Genomic DNA, 13,056 nt, shown 5'->3' with positions numbered 1-13,056 from the left:
TTATTTTACTATCGACTTTTTTGTTTACATTCTGCTGTCAGTGGAGAATTTCCACCGCTGACAGCGGGGATGAGTCATGGTTGTTAGGATGCTGGCGGGTGCTGGCTCCATAGCAACCTGCAGCTCTAAGCTGAATGTTTTCGTTCCTGCTGCAGCTGGTCTGCGGTAACATAACATGTGAAAACACACGTTACATGCTGCAAAATAAAAATAATTTACTCATGTGACATGTGACATGCTTTTGTTTTGTGGATTGCATGTTCCTGAGTTAAATGCCTCATGAAAACCAAACATTATTTTAACACAAATAATCATTTGTAGTAGTAGTTTAGTAGTAGTAGTAGTTTATAGTAGTAGTAGTATTTAACTCTTGGTGAACTACAAGCCCATTGACCTGCTCATTGTCCAGGAAGTCGGCAATAAACTGATTGGGTAAATGAGAAAAATGCGGGTCCCTGAGAAGAGGTTCTTGGAAGGAAGGTCATCTCCTGTGATAGGATAGGAGACGTTTTGGGGGATCTTCAGAATAGATCTTCTGCTTGTAAGGAGAAATTGTTGGCTGAGTTGGTTTGGACATCTTATATGAATGTCTCCACTGTGGCCCCTTCTTGGGCCGTACAGAACACATTCAACAGAAAAGAGGCCACAAGGAGACCCCAGAACATGCTGGAGGGACTTGCATCTCCTCGCCGGCACAGGAACACCTTGGAATCCCCTGAATCCCTCCATGATCCCTTTAAGATAAGTGAAAGAAAATGATAACAGTTTATGGGGCAGAAGATTGAGAACCTCGATCAGATGGCTTTAGGTGACACGGTGAGCAGAGTGACGATTCTTGGTATATTGGGTGATGGAAGACATTGGTGGAGATTTTGATGGGCTGGAGTTGGGTGTGAAGAGGTGATGAGTTCTCCATAGAGGGCCCAGAGTGAGGGGGGGGGGGGGGTACTGGGATCTCATAGAGGAGAGTGAGGTCCCGGGTGGCACATTGAGAACAATGAAGGGCTAAAGATGAGCAGATTGTTGTGGCACTGGATGGTGTACTGAGGTGTGTAATGAGCCTCCATCATCTGACATATGTGATGGGCCGTATGGCTGGGCGCTGTGAGGAACAGGCTTGTGGTTTCAGGTGATCTGCACCCAGGGCTGTCTTTAATATTGATTGGGCCCTGGGCAAAACTTTTCTTGGGGGCCCCCTCCCCCTGCAGTTTCGCTCTCCACCTGATTTGAGACATACAATGAATTGCAGGTAGACTCTAAATCAGTTTACTGAATCAGATCAGGCAGCGATTGCGATTGGTTGCCAGAGGTTCCAGTGTATCATTACCGCTCACTGACTGGTTGCTAGAGGTCACAGAACATATTACAGCTCACTGGTTAGTTGCTAGAGGTTACAGCACATGATTTCTGCTTGTTGATTGGTTGCTAGAGATTACTGTGGATATGACCTCTGGGGGGCATGATATACATATCAATGCTGCCAGCCGCCTCTATTTACATATCAATGCCGGTAATTTACATGTAAACACAGGGTCTCCAGGTGAGTCATCTGGGACACAGCACAGGACTAAAACCTCAAGGGGCGAGGGAATTTAAACCAGCATAGTTGGCAAGTATGAAGCAGCTGCTTTGGGCCCCACAATAATGACAGGGCCCAGGGCAGCTGCCCCTTTTGCCCTGCCTTAAAAACGGCCCTGTCTGCACCTTCCTGGGATAGATGGTGTGACGGGAGTCACTTTGGGTGGGGGGCCCGTAGAATCCAGAAGCCCTTGGAGAGGTTGGGAAACCCTTGTTTCAGCTCCCCATTCACCTCCTATGTCTAAGTCACTCTGTGTCTCTAATAGGGGCACCGAGAACCCCACTATGATCTGTACTAATCTGACTTACTGTATATATATATATATTGTATATTGCTTCATTTTGCTGTGTACTCTGTGTTGGGTTGTTTGGGGTGTATTCCATTGTTCTATTGTGTCTGTCTGCCTTAGGAGAAAAGTATATTATGGGATTTATGTGTAGCAAGGTGTTTAACCTCTTTTGGTCTAATGAGGACCTCCAAGGCCAAAGATAGCTGACATCTTTCAATATGTGGTGGGTTGTGAGGCATAGTGGGTGCAAAGATGGTGAAACTCATTGAGTGTCAGACACTTCTTGGATGTAAAAGAGGTTTTATTTCTTTTTACAGTCCTTATATTTTGGGGGAAAGAGGGTTAGGGCCAGGTCACGCTTAGATAGTTGCAAACTCAACTGGTAGACTTTGAGACCTCAATAGGAGAACAGCCGTACAGGGAAAGTCCCCAGCAAGGTGCCACTTCTGCATGTGTAGGATTGCCGTCTCCTATGGTAACAGTTCCTAACTCAATGTATCAGTTCTTTTAGGTCCACTACAACTTCTCCTTGTAGTTCTTCAATACTGAGCTTCTGATCTCTCACTAGACCCTCTGATTCACTGACTCTGAATCCCTTGAGCTCCTCCAAGGTTGGCGGTGGTATCCCCTCACCCACACTTCTCTGCTGGGTCGCTAGCTTGGCACTCCAGATGCTCCTCAGGCTTTCCCCCTGCAATCCTGCTCGGTCCCGGGCTTGACACACAAGGCTGCTCTGCAAGCGTCACCTCCTCTGGTTGGGTCCCTGACTTGATCACCGCCTGAGGTTTCTCCACCGTGCCCTTTGAAGAGAATATGGTTCCGGTACTTGCTTCAGTTGCTCACTGTTGTCCCTGGTAATAAAGTGGATGGTCCCTTCGTGGTGACAGCTTCCCTTCCACCGCCGACCATGACAGGTTCTCCAGCCGTCAGAACCGTCACTTCTGGTTGGACTGCAAGCCGCAATCCCAACCCTGTGCTGCTCTCTTACTTCTGCATAGGCCCTCACACAGCCTGGCAGCCAGATGCCCCTGGGATAGGCCCAAACTCCGGCCAAGCAGCCCGGGGCAACACAACACACATCCACCCAGACAGCCGTCCAGGTGGCACAGAACCCCGATCTCCTGACCTCATCCGAGTATATAGGCTCTCCCGGCAGGTCAAGGGATTAAAGAAAACCTCTGCCCATTGGCTGGGAAGCCCACATACTCATAACCTGAGCTTGGGTTTCCCTTCTCATATCTAGTACCACCAAGTACCCGACCACCTAGTGGTAGAAGAAAAAAGTGCAACAATGCCAAGCTTAGGGAGAAATAAATAGATCTCTATCAATCGATCAGGATAACTACTCTTGGCAAATACATTTTTGAGGAGCTCCCCACCTACACTCCAGGGCGCTACATCTGTCTATGTGGTGGGGGTGGGGGGATTCCTCCAGCAGCCCATCCCTGATGATAATACTGTTTACTGATGAGAAGTTTGAATACACCTGACCTCTGTGTCTGTTGTCATTGGACAGTTTACCCCGCCCTGAATTCAAAGGGAGGGGGAGGGGTTGTCCCTGAGTGTTAACTCTTTGTACCTGTGTTTCAATAAACAGCTCATGGTGAGCAACCACACGAGTCCCGCCTAGTTTGTGGTTGTCAGCGGTTGGGATATCTGATATCTATATTCAGACTGGGAGGAAGCGGTATATGTCTAAAGCACTCAAGCGCCCTTTAGGACCGGGCCATTTTTTGCTAAAGGGCACTGCGGTACTTTAACTGACAATTGCGCGGTCGTGTGGCGTTGTACCCAAACAAAATTTATATTGTTTTTTCCCACAAATAGAACTTTCTTTTGGTGGTATTTGATCACCTCTGCGGTTTTTATTTTTTGCGCTATATATATGAATAAAGACAACAATCTTTGAAAAAAATACAATATTTCTTACTTTCTGCTATAAAACATCCAATAAAATATATCACACAAATAAAATATCTTCATAAATTTATTCCAATCTGTATTCCGCTACACGTTTTTGGTAAAGAAAACTCCCAATAAGCGCATATTGATTGGTTTGCGTCTACAAACTATGGGATATATACACTGGAATTTATTTTACACTAGTAATGGCGGTGATCAGCGACTTTTATAGAGACTGCGAGATTGAAGCGGATAATGCCGCGTACACGCGATCGGACTATCCGGCAGATTTAGTCCGGCGGACAACCCACTGGACTTTGCAGCAAAGGTCCGCGGTACTTTCCGAACGAGTGGACCTGCCCACACACGCCCGGACTTTTCCGGCGTACTACGGCGGGAGTCCGCCAGACTTTTAAAATGAACGGACTTGCCCACACAAGGAGAAAAGTCCATTAATTTTGAACGTGACTCCAGGTAGACGGGACTAGTGAAGGAAGTGAATGTCGCCTCCTCCATCGGAGAGATTGACACCTCGCTAGCCCTATTGCCTGGTATCGATTTAAAGGGGAAGCCCTACGCTGAAAAAATGGCGTGGGGGTCCTCCCAAAGTCCATAGCAGACCCTTATCCGAGAACACAGCCCCGCCGGTCAGGAAAGGGGGTGGGGACGAGCGAGCGCCCCTCCCCCCTCCTGAACCGTACCAGGCTACGTGCCCTCAACATGGGGGGGTGCTTTGGGGAAGGGGGGCCACCTTGTCCGCATGCTGATGAGGACAAGGGCTTCTTCCCGACAACCCTGGCTGTTGGTTGTCGGGGTCTGTGGGCGGGGGGCTTATCAGAATCCGGGAGCCCCTTTAATAAGGGGGCCCCCAGATTCTGGCCCCCTACCCTATGTGAATGAGTATGGGGTACATGGTACCCCTACCCATTCACCTGGGGAAAAAAAGTGTACATCAAAAAAACACAAAACAGGTTTTTAAAATACTTTATTAGCCAGCTCCGGGGGTCTTCTCTTCTTCAGTCTTCAGGGGTCTTCTCGCCGGACTCAACATCGGAAGAGGAAGAAGCAGAAGAAGCAGAAGAAGGCTGCGACGGCGACAGAAGACCGGGCCACCGCTAGTAAAAGAGCTGGAAGAAGAAAGCGGAGGCCCGGCAAGAAGAATCGAAGTCGGGAGAAGACCCCGGACAGCGGTGGCGACGAAGGAGAAATCCGGGCTCCTCCGCTAGTAAAAGAGCTAGCAGAAGATAGCGGAGGAGCCCGGCTTTCTCCTTCGACGCCGCCGCCGTCCCGGGGTCTTCTCCCGACTTCGGTTCTTCTTGCCGGACCTCCACTTTCTTCTTCCAGCTCTTTTACTAGCGGCGGCCCGGTCTTCTGTCGCTGTCGCCCCCGCCTTCCATTCTTCTTCTTCCTCTTCCGATGTTGACATGACGCTCTCTCTGGCCGTAATGGCAGGGACACATTGCGCGGCGACTTATATAGGGACAAGGGCGGGGTCACCATGTGACATCACCCTGTGACCCCGCCCCTTGTCCCTATATAAGTCACTGCACAACACGTCCCTGCCATTACGGCCAGAGAGAGCGTCATGTCAACATCGGAAGAAGAAGAAGAAGAAGCAGAAGAAGGCGACCGCGACGACGGCGACAGAAGACCGGGCCACCGCTAGTAAAAGAGTAAGAAGAAAGCGGAGGGCCCAGCAAGAAGAACTGAAGAGGGGGACAAGACCCCCAAAGAGTGGGACAAGACCCCCGAAGTCGGAAGAAGATTCCCGGACGGCGGTGGCGACGAAGGAGAAATCCGGGCTCCTCCGCTAGTAAAAGAGCTAGCAGAAGATAGCGGAGGAGCCCGGCTTTCTCCTTCGACGCCGCCGCCGTCCCGGGGTCTTCTCCCGACTTCGGTTCTTCTTGCCGGACCTCCACTTTCTTCTTCCAGCTCTTTTACTAGCGGTGGCCCGGTCTTCTGTCGCTGTCGCCGCCGCCTTCCATTCTTCTTCTTCCTCTTCCGATGTTGACACGACGCTCTCTCTGGCCGTAATGGCAGGGACACATTGCGCGGCGACTTATATAGGGACAAGGGCGGGGTCACCATGTGACATCATCCTGTGACCCCGCCCCTTGTCCCTATATAAGTCACTGCACAACACGTCCCTGCCATTACGGCCAGAGAGAGCGTTGTGTCAACATCGGAAGAAGAAGAAGCAGAAGAAGGCGACGACGGCGACAGAAGACCAGGCCACCGCTAGTAAAAGAGTAAGAAGAAAGCGGAGGGCCCAGCAAGAAGAACCGAAGAGGGGGACAAGACCCCCAAAGAGTGGGACAAGACCCCTGAAGTCGGAAGAAGATTCCCGGACGGCGGTGGCGACGAAGGAGAAAGCTGGGCTCCTCCACTAGTAAAAGAGCTAGCAGAAGATAGCGGAGGAGTCCGGAGAGAAGACCCCCGAAGACGGAAGAAGACCCCTGGAGCTGTGCAATAAAGTATTTTAAAAACTTGTGTTTTTTTTTATGTACACTTTTTTCCTCAGGTGAATGGGTAGGGGTACATTGTACCCCATACTCATTTACATAGGGTGGGGGGCTGGAATCTGGGGGCCCCATTATTAAAGAGGGCTCCCGGATTCTGATAAGCCCCCCGACAACCAACGGCCATTGTTGTCGGGAAGAGGCCCTTGTCCTCATCAATATGGGGACAAGGTGCTTTGGGGTGGGGGGGCCGCAGTGCCCCCTCTTCCCCAAAGCACCCCCCATGTTGAAGGCACATGACCTGGTACGGCTCAGGAGGGGAGGGGGGTGCTCGCTCATCCCCACCCCATTTCCTGACCGGTCGGGCTGTGTTCTCGGATAAGGGTCTGCTATGGTCTTTGGGGGGACCCCCACACCCGTTTTTTCGTCGTAGGGCTTCCCCTTTAAATCCATACCAGGTGACGGGGCTCCCGACGTGTCAATCTCGACCCATGGAGGCGGCGACATTCACTTCCTTCGCTAGTCCCGTCTACCTGGAGCCACGTTCAAAATGAACGGACATTTCTTCGTGTGTGGGCAAGTTTGTTCATTTCAAAAGTCCGGCGGTCCGGCGGTCTAGCACAAAGACAGGCGTGTCCGCCGGACGATTTTGAGTCAAAACTTCTTTCTAAGTCCGCCAGACTTTTGGGAACAAAAAGTCCACCGGAGCCCACACACGGGCGGATTGTCCGGCGGACTCTGGGATAATCTGGTCGTGTGTCCGCGGCATTACTGACACTTTCTGGGACCCAGTAACACTAAATACAGTGATCAGTGCTAATAATATACACTGTCACTGTACTAATGACGCTGGCTTGGAAGGGGTTAAACATCAGGGGTGATGAAAGGGTTAAATGTGTGCCTAGCCAGTGTTTATGTGTACTGTGTGCGGCTTTTACTAAGGGAAGTGCTTGGCAGGGAAACAAATCCCTCCCATCCCCCCGCTGACAGGCAGAGCTCTGCATTGTCTACTTTGACAGAGCGCTGTCCCGTCTCCATCCTCACCTTTCAGCGGGTGTCGGGGGTCTTCCATTGGCCGGCACCCGCTGATCAGCTTGTGGTGTGACCAATCACAGCCGGAGCGCCCCGTACCCGGAAGTGCGGGGTCATGTAGTAGATACGTGATCCAGCGGAAGAGGGGCGCTCTCCTATGTGAGGTGGTCAGCAAACAGATATAGAGGGGTGATGAGGTGTCATTGGAGGGCCCGGTGTTGATGGTTTTGGGGGTCTCACAGAGGAGAGTGACAAGTCCTGGGCGACACACTGAGTACAATGAAGGACCAGAGGTGAGCAGGTCATTGTGGTACTGGATGGAGTACTGAACAGTGTAATGATCTGCCATCCTATGACATACATTATATTACCAAAAGTATTGGGACCCCTGCCTTTACACGCACATGGAATTGAATGGAATCCCAGTCTTATTACATAGGGTTCAATACTGAGTTGGCCCAACCTTTGTTCTTTGAGGTCGGTGGAGGTCAGGACTCCGTGCAGGCCACTCAAATTCCTCCACCCCAAACTTGTTCATCCAGGTCTTTATGGACCTTGCTTTGTGCACTGGTCCAAATCATTTGGTGGAGGGGGGATTATGGTGTGGGGGTGGAGGGGGGATTATGGTGTGGGGTTGGTTTTCAGGGGTTGGGTTTGGCCCCCCTTAGTTCCAGTGAAGGAAACTCTTAAGGCGTCAGCATACCAAGACATTTTGCAAAATTTCATGCTCCCAACTTGCACAAAGCAAGGTCCATAAAGACATGGATGAGCGAGTTTGGGGTGGAGGAACTTGACTGGCCTGCACAGAGTCCTGACCTCAACCTGATAGAACACCTTTGGGATGAATTCGAGCGGAGACTGCGAGCCAGGCCTTCTCATCCAACATCAGTGCCTGACCTCACAAATGCTCCTCTGAAAGAATGGTCAGACATTCCCATAGACACCCTCCTAAACCTTGTGGACGGCCTTCCCAGAAGAGGTGAAGCTGTTATAGCTGCTAAAAGGCCAACTCAATATTGAACCCTCCGGGACTAAGACTGGAAGGTCATTAACCACTTGCCGACCAGCGCACGACGATGTACATCGACAGAATGGCAAATGGGCGTACATGTACGTCCCTTTAAATTTGCCGCCCTGTCATCGGGAGCGCGCCGCCGGCGGCGCGCTCCCGCGCTGGTCGGGACCCCCGTGAGTCCGGTCGCGGGACCCGCGGACTCGATCGCTGCGGACTCATCCCTGCGATCGTCTCACGGGACGGCCGAATGGAGAAGTGCCGTTGTAAACAACATTTCTCTATTCTGCCTAGCAACTAGTGACGCTGATCTCTGCTCCATGTGATTGGAGCAGAGATCAGTGTACACTAAATGAAAGCCCAACCCCCCCACAGTTAGTAACACACCCCTAGGAACACTTAACCCCTACACTGCCACCCACTGGTTAACCCCTTCACTGCCAGTGTCATTTACACAGGAATCACTGCATTTGTATAGCACTGATTACTGTATAAATGACAATGGTCCCAAAAATGTGTCAAAAATGTCCGATGTGTCCGCCACAATGTCGCAGTCACAATAAAAATCGCTGATCGCCGCCATTACTAGTAAAAAAAAAATATTAAAAAATTATTAATAAAAATGCCATAAAACTATCCCTATTTTGTAAACGCTATAACTTTTGCGCAAACCAATCAATAATCGCTTATTGCGATTTTTTTTACCAAAAATATGTAGAAGAATACGTATCGGCCTAAACTGAGGAAAAAAATGTTTTTTTATATATTTTTGGGGATATTTATTATAACAAAAAGTAAAAAATAATGCGTTTTTTTCAAAATTGTCGCTCTATTTTTGTTTATAGCGCAAAAAATAAAAACCGCAGGGGTGATCAAATACCACCAAAAGAAAGCTCTATTTGTGGGGGGTGGAAATGTTGAGATCTCCTTTTGAGTCCCCTGCGTAGGATCGTTGTACGCCCCCCGGTGGGGTCGGGCCCTTGTTTTTGCTGATGATTTCTCGGTATAACACTTTGATATCTTTATCTTTGTCATTGGTATTTTGTTGTTTTGACGTTGCAGTTAGCTTACGATTTATATACTCCTTCGAAAAAAATGTAAGATATTGTAACGGAAATGGGACGGGTCGTACCGTATGTGTAGCTGAGTGCTGCAGCCGGCTTCTCTCCCCTCGCTCACTGCTGTCAGGGAGGATCTGTATGAGATCTCCCTGGCTCCTCCCCACTGCCTTCTTATTGGCAGAAAGCCGGAGCCGACTAGGGAGTAGGAGAGTCTGAGCCAATTGGAGCGTGAGAAAGAAAACTTGCTGTGCTGCAGAGGACTCTGGGAAGTATAGTTTGTTGGAGAGCACAGCACAATACCTTTGAGTGGTCATTTGAGGGATGGACTCCAAACTACAGGAGCCAAGATCCTGATCTACAGAGAAGGAGGAGAGAGACGGGGGCCGTTTTTCCAGGGTGAAGGAGGGAGACTGGATGATTCCTGCGAGGGGATGAGGCACTGAGAGGACTTGCTGTGGGATGAGCGGCCACCTCAGAGAAAAAGAGCGCCACACAGAGAGGTCCTGCTGCTGCCAGTGCTTAACTGCCTACATACGCAGGAGGATAGTCCTGCTGCAGCTTACCAGTGACTGTGAGGGTGTGTACCAGAGCTGAGGAACCACCAAGCGTGGTGGGAGGTAGGGTTGCCACCTGTCCAGGATTCACCCGGACAGTCCGGGTTTTGGACCACGTGTCCGGGTTTCAGACTGCATGAAACCCGGACACATTTATTCACACTGAACTGTGGCAGGAGGAATAATCTACTACCCCCCTCCCCCCCAGTCAGCGGGATCTCTGCCCCTCCATAGAGTCGGGCGATCTGTTGATTCATCACACAGAGCACTAATCAGAAATGGCCAGATCCTCTGACCCCCTCCCCCTAAGGAGGTAGGAAATGCCTCCATCCACATAATTTGTGTGGATAGAGGAATCAATTTTTTGCATTCAGTCCACAAATCATATGTATTGGAAGAGTTTTATTTTTTTTAATTATTGTTCTGAGGTTTATACATGTCTGTGAGAGACTTACTTGTGGCTCGGCATTGTAAGCATATTTTATGGGTACAAGAATGTTCGGGATTGGCTTGCAGAAAAGGTGGCAACCCTAGTGGGAGGAGAACCCATATTTAACCCCTTGCTACACCCTGTCCTTCATAGACTGCTCCTTACTTAGTTGTCCACTGTTATACACCCATTTACTATTAAAGGGACAGACCCTCAAGCACCGCTGATAGAAGGGCCCCACCGCAAGCTGGCTAATGCTAGCATTAAGGCGCCCGGTACTTGCCACCACCTTTAAGGGGAACCTCGCTCAGGAACACTTGCACCGGGTTAGAGCGTAAGATTCCCTGGGGCGCGGAGTCTAAGAACCAGCAGGTGTTCACCAGAGCCTCTAGTGGTGAGGATGGACTTGGCTGCAACTGGCTCCATGTCGCGACCCCCAGGGTCCCCCAGCTCACACCCACAGTAGGCAACAGGAGGATAGGGATGGTGAGAGACAAAGCCAAGATCGGGGGCACAAGCAGACAGGAATAGTCAGGGACACGCCAATAGGTCAGGATCACAGGCAAACAGGGATAGTCAAGGACACGCCAAAGTCGGTAACGGAAAAGAACAGCAGAGCACACGGCAGGTAACAGGAAGCTAAACACACAAAGGTTGATCAGCAGGGTTGGCTTGCAGTGCACAGGTCAATATAGAGTTCTCTGATAGGAGCTAGGGTGGAGCCATGCCAGAGGATGGATTACAAAAGCAGTCAGGTGAGGGTCGGCTGGTCTCTAGAGATGAACACATGGACATAGGAAAGCAGACAAACTCTATTGCATAACCATGACACTAATCTAGCTCAATAGACGTTGGTTCCATTAAAATCCAACACATTCGTTGTACAGTTTAATCTTTCCAGTTATAGGTTCAGTTTGTTCGGTTCTGTAGCTCTCTTATTTGCTGGATAGCAAGTCTTGTACCGTTTAATCGTTTGAGATAAAGCATGAACTTAACCTGCTCCCTGATAGGCTGGGCCTAATGCTCTTTGTATTGTAATATTGCTGTGAATCTATAATGTTTAAGTGACTTGGGTATAAATGGTCCTCTACCTCTAAGCGGGTGTCAGTGGGGTCTGAGCTGTTCCAAGAGGCGTGGCAGAAGAAACCCATCAACGTCAGCGGCTCCTGCGGGGGTAGACACTACATGTGAGGGGTCTTCAACAAGTTTCTGCACTTTTATATTTTCATTGGAAACAGCGAGGGTGGGAGGATCTGTAATTGGTGGTGTCTGAGAGCGTCATGTGACTGGTCTGTCTTGTAGTTTAGTACAAGACTCGTCACACTGTGGTGAAGATGGCTGCGAAACTTATATAAAAAAAAGTGCGGGAACTTTTTGAAGAACCCTCCGGAGATGATGAGCTCTCCTTAGAGGGCCCAGTGTGGGGAGATGGTTTTGGGACCTCATGGAGCAGAAAGATGGATTGGTCCTGAGTGACACATTGGGAATGATGAAGGCCCAGAGTTGAGCAGGCACTGGATGTGGTGATGGATAGTGTACTGAAAAGTATAATGGGTTTCCATCCTATGACATATAACATGAGATGGGTCATATATAAAGGGGTGATGAGCTCTCATTAGAGGGTCCAGTATTGATGGTTTTGGGATCTCACACAGGGGATTGAGGTTCTGGGTGAGACATGGAAAACAATGAAGGACTATAGGTGAGCAGGTTGTTGTGGTACTGGATGGTCTACTGAGGAGAGTAATGGGCCTCCATCATCTGACTATGACCTGAGATGGTCGCTGTGAAGAACAGGCTCATGGTGTCAGGTGATCTGAACGTTCCTCGAAAAGATGGGCCATATGGTTGGGCACTGTGAGGAATGGGCTCATGGTTTCAGGGGATCTGAACATTCCTGGGATAGATGGACCATATGGCTGGGCACTGTGAGGAACGGGCTCATGGTTTCAGGGCACTATGAGGAACGGGCTCATGGTTTATGGTGATCTGAACGTTCCTCAGATAGATGGACCATATGGCTGGGCACTGTGAGGAATGGGCTCATGGTTTCGGGGCACTGTGAGGAACGGGCTCATGGTTTCAGGGCACTGTGAGGAACGGGCTCATGGTTTCAGGGCACTGTGAGGAACGGGCTCATGGTTTCAGGGCACTGTGAGGAACGGGCTCATGGTTTCAGGGCACTGTGAAGAACGGGCTCATGGTTTCATGGGATCTGAACGTTCCTTGAAAAGATGGGCCATATGGCAGGGCACTGTGAGGAACGGGCTCATGGTTTCTGGTGATCTGAACGTTCCTCAGATAGATGGACCATATGGCTGGGCACTGTGAGGAATGGGCTCATGGTTTCAGGGCACTGTGAGGAATGGGCTCATGGTTTCGGGGCACTGTGAGGAACGGGCTCATGGTTTCAGGGCACTGTGAGGAACGGGCTCATGGTTTCAGGGCACTGTGAGGAATGGGCTCATGGTTTCGGGGCACTGTGAGGAACGGGCTCATGGTTTCAGGGCACTGTGAGGAACGGGCTCATGGTTTCAGGGCACTGTGAGGAACGGGCTCATGGTTTCAGGGCACTGTGAGGAACGGGCTCATGGTTTCAGGGCACTGTGAAGAACGGGCTCATGGTTTCATGGGATCTGAACGTTCCTTCAAAAGATGGGCCATATGGCAGGGCACTGTGAGGAACGGGCTCATGGTTTCTGGTGATCTGAACGTTCCTCAGATAGATGGACCATATG

This window comes from Lithobates pipiens, unplaced genomic scaffold, assembly GCF_037356315.1.
Source record: "Lithobates pipiens isolate NorthernLeopardFrog02 unplaced genomic scaffold, aLitPip1_a1.2 Scaffold_13, whole genome shotgun sequence".
NCBI classification, from domain to species: Eukaryota; Metazoa; Chordata; class Amphibia; order Anura; family Ranidae; genus Lithobates; species Lithobates pipiens.
This window is presented reverse-complemented; position numbering follows the sequence as displayed.